At 38.7% G+C, this 14357-nt stretch overlaps 1 pseudogene; it reads right to left on the minus strand.

Annotated features, from left to right (window-relative positions):
• Window positions 1-3600: 3600 nt before the first annotated feature.
• Window positions 3601-8817, minus strand: LOC141829730 (casein kinase 1-like protein HD16; annotated as a pseudogene).
• Window positions 8818-14357: the final 5540 nt, after the last annotated feature.

Genomic DNA, 14357 nt, shown 5'->3' on the forward strand with positions numbered 1-14357 from the left:
GAGGGTTAGTGTCTTTTCCACGAAGTGCACTCACCCCTTATACCAGCTTAGCTTTTAGGTAACCAGTCGACTGGATTTACCACTCCAGTCGACTGATGTGGTCAAACCTTGACAACGGCCAGTGAACTGCTGATATCATGTCTGATTTTCGTCAGAATTCAAAACTCAGTCGACTAAATTTCCTATTAGTCGACTAATTTTGACCTTAGTCAACTGACGTGAACGTCCAGTCGAGTCCTTCAGCCTTCTGTGTTGCCTCAGTCGACTAGCCTTAAAATCTAGTCGACTAAACTTAAAATTGATTCGACTGGCCCGTATCTTGGTCGATTGAACCTGCGTATTAGGCATAATACTTGGTGCCAGTCGACTGAGCTTACCCTCAGTTGACTGGTAACAGTGAAATATGGTTAAAATGAATTTTTCCTCACCTGATCAAGACTCTAGTCGTCGACCTTTTTGATCTTCATGTGCCTTACCTCGTAAGGGCTCTCCCGTGCCAAGAGCTCGCTCCTCGACCTTGGATTTTTCTTTTGCCTTGCCTCCGGTCTTCTCACCCGCAAGGACTTTCCATGCTTGATCAAGACTCTGGTCGTCGACCTTCTTGATCTTCATTTGCCTTACCTCGTAAGGACTTCCTTGCACCGAGAGCTCGCTCCCCGACCCTCTTGTACTTCTTCATGCCAAGACTTCCTCTTGGACTTTCTCCACTTGTCTTACTCCGTAAGGACTTTCCTGCACACTTAACACACAAGTTAGATATCTCATCTTGTGCTCTAAGGTTTATTGGTGTCAAACGTCAAAACATAACTTATGGGCATGATTGCAACAACAGTAATTCCTTATCGTACGGATTCCAATTACTTAAAATAACTGTCCAAGAGGATCATCTGACCTAGACTTTCCCCTTGCTTAACATCGGATTCTCTCAACTTATTGGCTTTCTATTTGCCAGACTTCTAATCATTCTTGACCTTCTTACACTCGCCTAAATCCATCTTGACCTATCAAGACTTCTTACTTACACTTAATTGTCAAGCATTTAGTTACTCTTGACATGCTTAGACTTTACCACTCACTTCTAAGCATTCATTCAATCTTAACTTGCTTAAACTCCTTGCTAACTCAGTCAACTTTGACTGAATTACTTATCCAACCTTGACTACTCTATTAAATATATTGCTCAAACAAACATCAAAATCTTGAAAGTTAATTGCACCAACAGATAAGAGTTCCAATAAATTTGTCATATACCTGTTAGTTGCTCAATGGCTATTTGTACCCGATTAATGAACAAATGTGTAAAATAGAGCCATTAGAGGGGTTTCCTATAAAAGCTCTTGAGGATCTTTGAGATCGCATGGTTCCATGACATTGTTGTTGATACATTTGCAATCAAATGTTTGTGTTTCTCGAAGGTCTCCAAGGTTTTGGACAAGCTTAAAGGCTCTTGGTAATCTTCTCACTTTTAGCTTTACATTTTGTCATTTTAAGGAGGAGAGCTTTTATTATGGTCATCACATGTAAAAATGGTAAGAAATTCCCCTCATTACTTTTGGTGAAGGGGCAAGTCTAGTGAAATCTATTTAGAATCACTCACCAATTGAGTCAATCATGGATTAGGAGTGAAGTTTCCAAACCATGTTACGTCCTTGCATTGTGTAGTGTGTGTGTTTCTTTTATTATCATTGTTTGTACTGCATATAATACTTGACATGATCAATTGGTACACACGAGTATGCCTACTACTTTAGCAAAAAGATGAAATTTGCCACCCCAGCGGCTTAATTCACACGGTCGGCCTCACGATTATCTGTGAGAAGGTAAATTGAGAAGCTGCAGTTGGTCATGACGAAGAAGAGCATTGCTTTGGCTTCGCCTAGATTCGACTCCTGTCCACTTCAGCAACTCTGTTCCATCGTAACCAACTCAACTATGTCCCGGGGGCAAAAGGTGAAATCTGCCACTCTAGCGGCCTCACACGATCAGCCCCACGACCATCTATGAGCAGATAAATCGAGAAATTGCAGTTGGCCACGACGGGGGAGGGTATTGCCTCGGCTTCGCTGAGATTCGATCCTTGTCCACTTCAGTAAATCTGCCCTATCGTAACCAACTCAACTATGCCCCGGGGGCACGAGCATGCCTACTAACATCAAACAAGTATAGTATTTGTGTACTTGTAAGAATGTATCAACTATCAACCCCTCCACGTCTAGTCAAACTCAAGTATTCTCGATCGGACCTAACCATCAATCCTTATAAGTGATATAAGATGCATGCGTTCTCTAGTAAAAAGACTAATGACATGTATTCAATTTTCAACACTAGAATATGAAGAAGATTTCAACTCATGGAGAGATGGAAGTTTACTTTCAAATTGACTTCAAATAGGATTTGCAATACAAGAAGAGTTTGAATCTCCAAAAGATAAGAACAAAAAAAAATGTAAAAGGAATAAGTGGACAAAAGATCAAATTGAAATTTTGAAGCTCAAAAAGTGTGTAGATGTAAAAGATTTGTGGAACAACATGGTCAACCTTGATGACAAATCTTTACAAGCACAAGAAACTCAAGGCATTGAATCCCAAGACCAGTCCCTCATCAAACTTACATGGAAAATGCAAAGAAGGGAAGCTCAAGTTAAGGTGGAATTCAAAAGATCCACAAGGGGAACAAATTCTTCTTCAACCTCTAAATTACAAATTTTAATACTTAATCTTAGTTTTTAATTAGATAGGTCCAAGAGAAAGACTAATTCCCAAGAACTGGAACTTAGAAAAGTTAAGGCTAAAGTCTACTCATGTTCAATGATAGGTAGAGATGGAGAACCCTAAGTTTAGAAACTTTAAGTTAAAAAAAAACAAAAAAAAAAACCTAGAGAAGTTTATTGGAGGCTCCAAATACTTAGACGTGATCTTAGGGAGTCAAGACTAATTTATGATAAAGTCGAAACCAATGCCTAAGAACAAGGCCTTAACACATATCATAGGGGTCTATTCAACTGCAATGTCAAATCACAAGAATTCTCTAGGTTAAGATATGCCTACAAGAACATCAAGCCTAGTATGATAACTAGAGAAGGATCCTTAGTGAATAACTTTACACTACAACAAAAATGACTTTCCGCAGCGCGCAAATATGCTATCCGCAGCGCACATCGCACGCTGCACAGTTGCAAGCTGTTAAAAGTCGTTAGACATCCGCAGTGCGCAATGCACGCCGCGGATGATCGCATCCACAGCGCACAATGCGCGCTGCGGATGTGAGCTTCCGCAGCGCTCAATGCACGCCGCGGATGTGATCATCCGCGGCGTGCATTGCGCGCTGCGGATGTGAACTTCCACAGCGCACAATGTACGCTGCGGATATGATCAATCACAGCGCGCAATGTGCGCTGTGGATAAAATAAAATAATTAAATCATTCAAATCACAATTATAAACTCAAAACTCAAATAATTAATAACATAAATACCACACACAAATACCATATAAAATTACACATTTATAATCCAACAATTATATATAACATTCACATCTGTTTTGATAAACTTACAAGACTTTGTTATCTTGAACATAAAGAAAAACAGAAAATACATGAAGTAATGTGTATATATGTGCTGATACTTAGCACATATATACTTGTTGACTGGAAGAGCTTTCTTGCTGATGAATCTATCCTTGTTGATGAATCTCTGTGAAAATATAAAGTCTCTGCGAATGAACATCTTACTGATGAATCTATCCTTGTTGATTGGAAGTGCTTTTTTCTTCCCCTTGCCCATCTTTGGAAAATATGCAGGAGGGAAAATAACACGAAAGATGTAGAAAATGATAGAACTCCCTATGCAACAATGTGACAGGGCTTTTCCTTCTATAAAAGGAGGAGAAACCTGGAGAAGAAGAAATTTCTTGGGTCATCCATCAAATTGAATATACCTAGTAGATAGATAATATCATGGAGAATAAAAAGTGCTAGATTCCACCACTGCTTCAATCATAGGCATAGTTTAGTTACTAATATGCTTTTAATTAATTTCAGAAATTCAAATTATTATATGCACTCAGAGTATACTTATGAACTATGATCCTAAATCGAACAAGATTGAATCATATACTAGTGAGATTAGTTTGAACAAAAAATATGATGTAAATAAGATATGAACCTGTTGTTGCATGTAAACTCCAATATCTCTGACCATTGCATTTCCTGATGCATCTGTTGCATTTGATTTGCCTAAAAATTCCTGGAGCAAAGATGTCTCATACTGTTTGGCACAAACCTTTAGACATTACAACTAATGAACTCCCATTTGTTGAACCAGCTATAGCAGTTATATAGTAGTTCTTCTCCCATTGCTGTAATCCAATCCTGTAACAAAACCATACAGAATAGAGCCACCAACAGACAGACAGAAAATAACTTATAACCATTTCATATGGAAATACCTTATGCAAGAAGACTGGTGATAGCTCGTAGATCTGTGAGCAGTAACCTGTCCCTGCATCCATAATGAGCGCCCAGAGATTTGTAGAAGATGCCACACAACTGATATATAAACCATCTTCCATTCCCTTCTCTATGTGTTGTTGAAGTCTTGCATCTGATACGTTATAGTGGTACCTGAAAAGATTCAACATGAAGTTCTGATTCAAATTTTAAACTACATGATATTTGTTTAGCCCAATAAGATGGAGAATAAATGAACTCTTGTTTCATGTAGTGTATAGTTTTTAATAGCTAAAGGTGTTGAGCAAGTTGATGCAGTACAGAAACTAGGTTGCCAGTAATTTATTCAACCAAGTTAATTTGTGGGTTTAAAGGTGTAAATTAATCCAGCTTTCAGCAGCCAACAATGAAAATCAGCAGCAGTTCAGCACCTCTAGCAGGGATGTAAGGCTCGTACCTGAACCTTCTTTGACATGGTTGAATAAGTGCACCTCTACGCATATTGATTTATGCCATGAATTATAGAATTTTTTGAAGAATAGTTGATGATTGGCGAATACATGATACAATGTTAACTGAATTGTTCAAGGCCACTGTTCTTAATAAAGGTTAAGACATCAACTTATTCGCTGTGGATCAATAAGTTTTGCATAATTTTGACTTACCTTAAGCCCAAAACTTACTGAAATCACTTAAAAATATCTGCCTGAAACCAGCAAATCAGCTGCTTGTACTGGCCAGTAAAAGAGTACATTTGTAAGCATTTAACAGTTAAAAAACAAATATTCTTGTCAAGAAAGAAAACTGTGGCGAAAGAGGAAAATATTGACTCTTTTTTCCTAACAAAAAGAAACTAAATCCATGGGAAAGAATATCTTAAGAATTAGAATGTTCTATTTGAAGGAACATTCTATCATCAATGATCAGGATAAAAGAAACAGTTTGAAAAGAAAAAATGGATCAATTTTTTGTTTGTTTGTTTTATACCTCTGTTTCATTGGTCTTCTAGCATTGTAAACTGATACCCATTGAGTTGCTGGGCTTCCCAATCGTACTTTCTTCTTAGGCTGTTCATCCTCTTCAAGGTTTACAAGCAATCTACCTCGCTTCTGGCCCACCTAATTACATGAATAATGAAACTTAACTACTAGACCATGGAAATATAAAAAATGCATAGAATAAAGCCTAGTGTAATGCTGATGAGCAAAACTACATAGTGCAAAATTCTAGCAACCTTCAGAGCTCCATCAATCTTGATTGGTCTAAGAGAAGTGCATGGTTCAATCAAACTGTCAAAAAGGGATATAAGCTTTGAATAGTTTGGTTCTTCATCAAATTTCATATTTGTCACAATCTCAAGAAATTGTTTGAATGGAGGTGGACAGAAACAACATAATAACTCTGGAGCAGTAGCCATTTTCTTCTTACACACTAGAAAACTCTTGTTATCTCCCTGCATAAAAATACAAGTTCTGACATAAACTAGGAACTGTAATAGTTTAGCTAGAAGTTAAAATAAACGACACATAAAGCCACATTCCACAGGTAGATAGAATTGGCACCTGATAACCTTGCCAAGGTAACCTTCCTCTCATGATAAATATCAGTGTATATGCCAACGATTCCAGGTCATCCCTCCTACTACCTGTACGACCTAAATGAGCATGTACACTTGCATACCTAATTGTTCCCCTGCAAAAGAAAATTATTTAGCACAATGGTTAAATTGCATTAAAAAACACAAGTGTTTTCCACCTAAAAATATCAGGCCGTTGATCATATTCAACATGTTGGCTAGATGATGCTTCTTTCCATCTTGATGCTGCATCAAATGAACATTAATGAGAAAACTAAGTTGGAATATAGAGAAGATGCTTGGCCAAAACAATATGAATACACACCTAAACCAAGATCAATGAGGAAAAGTTTCTTCTCGTCAGCAGTTCCTGTTGTCCTAGCAAAAAGTTCTCCGGCTTAATATCTCCATGCACAAAGATGACCAGAAATTATGGAAAATTTAGAAAACAGAAAAAGAAAGATAATGAAAAAATCAAACAAAACTCTTAAGCTGGCATTTAAGATATCTACAAAATAAAATACCCCTTCAAGTGAAGCTTCTCTAGAATTGCTATAGCCTCCACAGCAATGCAGGCAGCCATACTTGGAGACATCCTGTAAGAAACACTAGTGAGTGCATAGCATAAATGCAGCATTAAGACATTACAGATTATTATTAGAAGAACAGAATCCTTACGATTGGCCTACTGAGTTCCAAACATCCCAAAGACTAGGACCAAGCATATCCATAACCTGAAATTTTAAAGCTTAATAAAACAAATTTAACAAACATAACCAAAAGAGTTTAGTAGTGTGTTAAAAAACTGCTCACCAATATGTAATAATCCCCTTGAAGGCCCTTATAGTGGACCCATGGAATTCCATAACAACCATTGAGAGAGCTTGTGGCCAACATCAATCAATTTAATAAATGATTGGCATAAATTTGAATTAACAAATGTATGCATGTAGTATGAAATTAAGTTGCTTACTTGTAAACCTGCCACTCATATGGTGGGCCAAAATTGCAGCCCTTACTACTTCGATGCTCAAATTTAAGAGCCACCTAAAAAAAACAGCTATTAACATTCATTGGGTGGCAAATATTTATATTTAAGGAAAATTCTGAGTTCAACCTCATAAGCATCTGGACCTGATCCCACTGTTCCACCAGATACTCTTCGACCAACATACACCTGACCAAAACCACCTTTGCCCAATTTTTTCTCTACCTTATAGACAGGAGAATTACCCACGCGATGACATTGATTGACCCTTTCGCTTGAGGGATCTCCAAGCGTCCTCCTTCACTGACACCGGCGGCCCATCTTAACAACAAGCCTTCGAGGAACTTCCCCGGCAGCCCCAGCTTAGAGAGCCCATCTCTCAGAGCAAGCACCCAACTTTACTTGAAAAATAAGGTCCAAATTCCATACTAGTTCGGAAAAGGAGTAACTTAAGGGCTAAAAAGGAGAAAGGGAAAAATACCCGGGTTGTTGGACGGTGAACTCGCCTGAGGTGATGCGAGAGGCGAGCTCGGCCCTCCGCTTCTCCTCCAACAGACGTTCCACTTCCTTCACTGCCCGGTCCTCATCTCCGCCGCCAGACCTAGAAGCCGAGCAGCGGATGGACGACGCAGAAGGCGGCGAGGGAGGAAGGTAGTCGACGAACGGACGGTAAAGTCTCTGAGGAGAAGCGGAAGGTAGTCGACTCGAACGGACTATAATTAAGCGATACCTGGCGACGATGACGACGGAGCGCGATACCTGGCGAGAGAGGAGGGTGAGCGGCGGATCGCGCGAGGGAGGAGGGTGAGCGGCGGATCGCGAGAGGGAGGAGGGTGAGCGGCGGATCGCGCGAGGGAGGAGGGTGAGCGGCGGATTTCTCTGAAGCGGGATTAGGGCAGCGCGCAGAGGGATTATGACGGACAGGATTTCTCTGAAGCGGGATTTTGCGGCAGCACGAGGGAAAAACTTGCAGGCGGGATATCACGCGGGGAGAAATTTAGGGATTTTTTAAAGAAATTAAAATTAATATAATTATAGTTATAATTTATAAATTTTAACAGCGAACATTGTACGCTGTTAATATAAAATTTTAACAGCGCACATTGTATGCTGTTAAAATTATTTTTAACAGCGCATATTGTGCACCGTTAAAAGTATTTTTAACAGCGTACAATGTGCGCTGTTAAAAGTATTTTTAACAGCGTATTATTGTTGCGCGCTGCGGTTGATAAAAATATGATATTATCCGTAGCGCATTTTATTGGGCGCGCTGTCAAAGCAACTATTAACGGCGCGCCTATGATGTGCGATGCGGATGACGTGCTGCAGAAAGTCATTTTTGTTATAGTGTTAGTTATCCCATTTGAGACCCATTGTATTGCTTCAAAGAATAGCATCTCATTAATTTAGATGGATTACGGTGTACCAACGAAGTGCGGGGAATTGTTAACTCACTCCTAATGAGTTGACAAATCATCTAGGCATCACACAACTTTTATATATATATATATATATACAATAGTGCTATTATGGGCGCCTGGTTTGAGCGGCTGGTGCGCGCCCGCTGACGTGGACGCGACAGCTTGGCGAGTTGGGAGAGCGTGGCAACGAAGCCGCGGCGGGATTTTGGTTTCTCGAAATCCAAAACCAAAATCGAAATCGCGATCTAGGTTTTCCTCCTCCGAAGCTCCCGTCGCGTGCCGCCCCTCGACTCCGGACCCTCTCTTCTTCCTAAACCTCGCGTGCCCTAAACCTGACTCCGGACCCTCTCTTCTTCCTCTCCTCTTCGCCTGCCCTAAACCCATCGCTCTTCGACCCTCTCTTCTTCCTCTCCTCTTCGCCTGCCGACCCTAAACCCGTGCCCTAAACCCATCGCCGACCCTCCTTCTCTCCTCTTCGCGTGCCCTAAACTCTTCCTCTCCTCTTCGCCTACCCTAAACCTCGCCGACCCTCTCTTCCTCCTCTCCTCTTCGCGTGCCCTGCTCCTAAACCCATCGCCGACCCTCTCTTCTTCCTCTCCTCTTCGCGTGCCCTAAACCCATCGCCAACCCTCTCTGCTCGCCGTCAACCTCTCGATTCCCGCCTGCCGAAGTTACGGTTTTCTCTCCCAACTCGCCCCTGCTACTCGCGAGCCGAAGGTCCCGACCCTCTCTGCTACTCGCCCCTGCTACTCGCGAGCCGAAGGTCCTGACCGTCTCTGCTTCCGTGAGCGCGCCGAAGGTCCCGACCCTCACGCTGCTCGCCGAAGGTCCCTAACAGAACTACGGTTCCCTCGCGCTGCTCCCCTGCTACTCCTGAACCTCGCGCTGCTCCCCTGCTAGTCCCCTTCACAATCAAGTTCGTGTATGTTGCCTCAAGCATCCTATTTTTCCTACATTGAGTTTTGTAGCAGCCATAGCAAAGGAAAGTCTCAAAATTAGTGTATGATTGAAGAATAATATGTTGTGTTAGGTTATAAAAGATGAAATATTTATGATTATATGGAAGTTCATGTTTAAATGATTAGAAATCAATATCACATGATAATTGAACCAAATTGCATGTTTTGTTTATAACACAGCTTTAGTTTTCAGAGTTTTAAGTATTCTTTTGCAAGTCAATGATTCTGTACATGTAAATAGATCTATACATGAAGTAAGTGAAGAGAAGCATTCTGTGAACTACATCAAATTGCACATCAAATTGTACATGTGTGTTGTTCAATTCATTGCTTACTGCATCCATCAGTAAAGTATTAACCCTTGGTTCAGTTTTTATAAACAGTGTGTTTCTGATTGTCAATTAACATGATAGTCATCCCACAAGTTATAGCTTTTTTATTCCTGACATATTCAATACCTTCTGCAAATATTGGTTCAAGGAATTGGGAATGTACGAATTATAGCCTATTGGTTCAGTTTGTATAAACAGTGTGGTATTATTTGTTTCATTAGTATGTTGGCATCTTATGGATTCTATCTGAATTTAGGAATAGTTTCATTAGTAATACCAGTAAACTATATGTGATTTTTTTGTTTTTGTCCTATACTAATCTGTGTTTTACAACATAAACAGGCATATATCAACCTGCTCAGAGTCCCCCTAATCCTCGGCAATGGAAGGAAATTACGGTCATGATCAGATTTATATTCCCCAAGTTGCAGATGATCGGAAGCCCAAAGTTGGTATGGAATTCTCATCTCTAGATGAAGCATTTATGTTTTATAATCAATATGCACGAGAAGCTGGTTTTAGTGCAAGGATGAGCAATAGCAAAAAAAATAAGATTACAAATGAAGTTGTATGGAAGAAATTTGTTTGTTTTAAACAAGGTCAAACAGATAAAATGAGGGATCAACAATCTACGGAAAGAGCCCGCAGTGATACTAGAACTGGTTGTAAGTCACATATTTCATTAGTAAAAGAACAAACTGGACCTAATTGGGTTATCAGTAACATCATGGAGAGTCATAATCATACACTCTCGACTCCTTCAAAAGTACATTTGCTTCGCTCACATCGTCATATTTCATCAGCAAAGAAAGCATTGACTCAACAATTTTCTGAGGCCAATGTGCCAACTTGTCAACAAATGCGAATTTTTGAGATAGAGTGTGGGGGGCCCGAGCGGGTAGGTTGTACAGAAAAAGATCTTAGAAACTTTGACCAACAACAAAGAGATGAACTAAAGGGTATTGATGCTGAAACATTGATTGAGTTTTTTGCAGCTGAGAAGGAAAAAAATTCAATGTTTTTCTTTGATTATGAGACTGATTCAAATAACAGATTCAGTAGATGTTTTTGGGCTGATCATGTATCAAGGACGGCTAACATTGTATTTGGTGATGTAGTTGTATTTGATACGACATATAACACCAATAAATATGGGTTGATTTTTGCACCATTTGTAGGAGTTAATCATCATCATCAGACAATTCTTTTTGGTTGCGGTTTTATAAGTGATGAAAAAAGTGATTCCTTTATTTGGTTGTTTAACAAGTTCATAGAAGTCATGCCTAAAGGAGCACCAAATGTGATCATTACCGACCAAGATCTTGCTATGACAAAAGCTATTGCACAAGTTTTCCCTAATACGGTGCATCGATATTGCTTGTGGCACATTTTGAATAAATTTTCAGATAAATTACCTCCTTTGATTTTTCGTGATTACTATCAAAGCCTAAAGAATGTCATTGCAAATTCTACAACGCCTGATGAATTTGAGAAGTCATGGGAAGATGTTGTCAAATGTGCTAACTTACAGAATAATGACATTGATGTATGAATTACAAAAAATATGTATGATTGGTTCACATCATTGATGTATGACAAATTGGAAATTGTATACAAAAAAGAAATGTGGAGACATAGTTATTATGTGCAACAAGCATCTATAGGAGAAGAAAGTTGGGTCGCATCACCCAAGTCTTTCATTTACCTGAACAGTATATACTCAAACGATGTCATGAGGGGACTTCTTTTTTGGAGGAACAATTCAATTGTATCCACAGCAAAATTCAAGACATGCCTATTTTAGCCATGTATTTTGTGCTGGAATGTCAAGCAGTCAGAGATCAACTGAAAGCTCACATGCATTTTTTAAGAGGTAGAAGAGTTTTATAGTATCAGAATGTCAAGTCGATTTTCAACTTTTTCCTGATCCTGTGCCACTGCTCCTTCTTTATTCGTTTGTTGATACTTCTCTCATTCCCTTTATATCCTTCATGAAACAAATTTTAAAACCCTGATTTGTTACTTCTTTTTTGAATGACTGGGCTATTTCTCACTGGAATACTTGAATATCACTGCGTTTGTTGATATAATATATGCAAGATGCTTTTTGATTGTGTTCCTGCTAACACAATCAGGACGAGTTTCGATATCTGAGACGAAGCGAAGCAGGCTTTGCAGCCCAATCCATCCCATCCAGCAGCAGTGCTCATCTAACATGGAAGCTAATCTTTGTACAGCATTCTGACTATGATGTATAATTCGATATGCTCTGATGATTGCCCGATAGCTTGCTAACTATGTGGTTGCTTGTATATATATGAATGACTACTTTCATAACTTCAGTATATATGAATGACTACTTTCATAACTTCAGTAAATTTCATCAAGCATTCGATATGCTCTGATGATTTTTTTTTGGCATATGAAGGAGTTAATTAATTTTTTTTATAGAATTGTACTTGAGCAACTACTTCTAAAAATTTTACTGCATCAATTATTTGATGATATAGCCTTTACTAGTGGGGAATGTTTTTGAAACTACTGATCAAAAAATAAGTTTGATGAATTTTGTTAGCTGATGATATAGCCTTTACTAGTGGTTGCTTGTGTGTTGTATTTCATTTTAATTGGCAAAGGCTTTTGAAACTGAACTGAGCAGGTGACTGGTGGTTCTCCCACTTCCCGGTCTTGCTATATGAGCAGACATGTTAGTCAATGCTTCTGAAACTGAACCGGTGAGTGAACTGATGGCCCTGTTAGTTTGTAATTTCTCTTATTGAACTAGCCAAAATCCAGTCCAACCAGATCGATAAAAAAATTGAACAGGAATAGTTCTGCTTCTGATTCCCGTGTTAACCAGTTTGACCTGCTGGTCCAATACAGTTTAGAAAACAGTGATGTTAGTTTGTGACTAGACTACTTGGATAGAAGATATTAAGGCATTTACCATACAATGGCGCTCTATGTTATATAGGTGAACTCCAGTTCCAGGCACTTAGCAATTTTATCTTCGTTTTATTCTTTCTTCATACTCCTTGAAGGGTACTCGATAAGTAATGTGATGTCTAATCTAACAAGTCAAACAAACCAATGAGCTAATAATGTATCATATTCAGGCTACCATGAATACTTGACTACTGAATGGCAATAAGATAACTGAAAGACAACACAATATTCAAGCTTTAAATCAATATTCTACTTTAGAAGAACATTAGGAAGACCAAGAACTTGAAACAAAACATGAAACCAGTCCATAATCCACAAACATTACCACAATCAGGATACAATATCTGACACGCTAATCCAGAAAAAAACATACTATTTGCTCTATTCTGCATACACAAACTATTTGCTCTAATCTTCATCATCACTAAATTGGAGAGCCTCTATTTGTTGTTTTATTTCTTCCAAAGCTTCCAAAGCTTCTTTCATCTTAGATAATTTTTCTGGTCGCGACAGTTTTCTCTTTGAAGACGAACTTGATACTGAAGCTGAAGTTGTATTAGAAACTTGGTTCTGAGTCGATGAAACAAAAGTGGAGGTAGAATTTTTATTGACATTTTGTTGAAACGCTTTTTCTGCCTCCTCTCTACTCTTAAAAGATTGGTGTATAGCGCCCTTAAAGCCATTAACCTGCCTAGATGCTTCTAGCCAAGTGTCATATACTCCCGGTTGATGTCCAACAAAAACAACATATGTTTTTTCCTAAATCAAAAAATACATTCAAATTATTATATAACCAAGATATTAAGTCAAAATTAAATTGAAATGACTTACCATTTTTTTACGTGTATAAGTTTTGAGTCTAAACCAGAAGCAAACAACCTATAAGAGGAAATTTATAAAGCAAAATAATCACACCAATATTCAACAATAGTGAAGCTATTAATAATGTTAATTCTATTAAAAACACAAAAACGAAATTTGTCTTAGCATGGTGTTTGAATTAATACTTTAGTATCAGTTAGTTATAACAAGTTGAAAGCTGAACTTATAAGTACATTTTTTTCCTAGTTGAGCTTAGTAAAAGCTTGAGCTCACTTAAAGCTAGGACATAAGCAAGGAATTATAATAACAAGCTTGAAAAAAAAATTGATCTCAGTAAATCAAACAACAAATTGAGTTTATCTATTTTTTGACAAGCAAACTTGAATAAAACAAGCTCAAGTTGGCTCCTTTATAACCCTACCCTCCTCTATGCTGTCTTTCCCTCATCTCCACAATTGTTTTTCATCATCACATCATCACTCTCATCTCATTCGGTTAGAGTTAGGGGTGGCAAAGATGATACAACCTATTTACATGGCACAGCCCAATCTTCAAATTTGTGTGTTTGGACACAAGGCAGAGTGTTAGTGTTAGATGGATCGAGTGATCAAAAAATAAACTAGACCTGTTCAAGTTTCATAAATGGAGCTGTTATAATTCGACTTTATGTCTAACCTGTTTGACTAAATGGCTTACATCAGATAATCCATTCTGGAGCTCATAGTGTGATCAAGTCTGGCTGCATAGTACCTATTTTATTTAATCAAACCCTTACAGGCAAAGCAGAGAAGGCTTACCGGCAAACAAACAAACAGGCTTAGGGCAAGGTACCGGGAAGAGAACGAGAACGACACGTCGTGGAGGT

The sequence above is a fragment of the Curcuma longa genome, chromosome 5 (genome assembly GCF_044706935.1).
Source record: "Curcuma longa cultivar G26 ecotype Majalengka, Jawa Barat chromosome 5, ITB_CL_G26_1.1, whole genome shotgun sequence".
NCBI lineage: Eukaryota > Viridiplantae > Streptophyta > Magnoliopsida > Zingiberales > Zingiberaceae > Curcuma > Curcuma longa.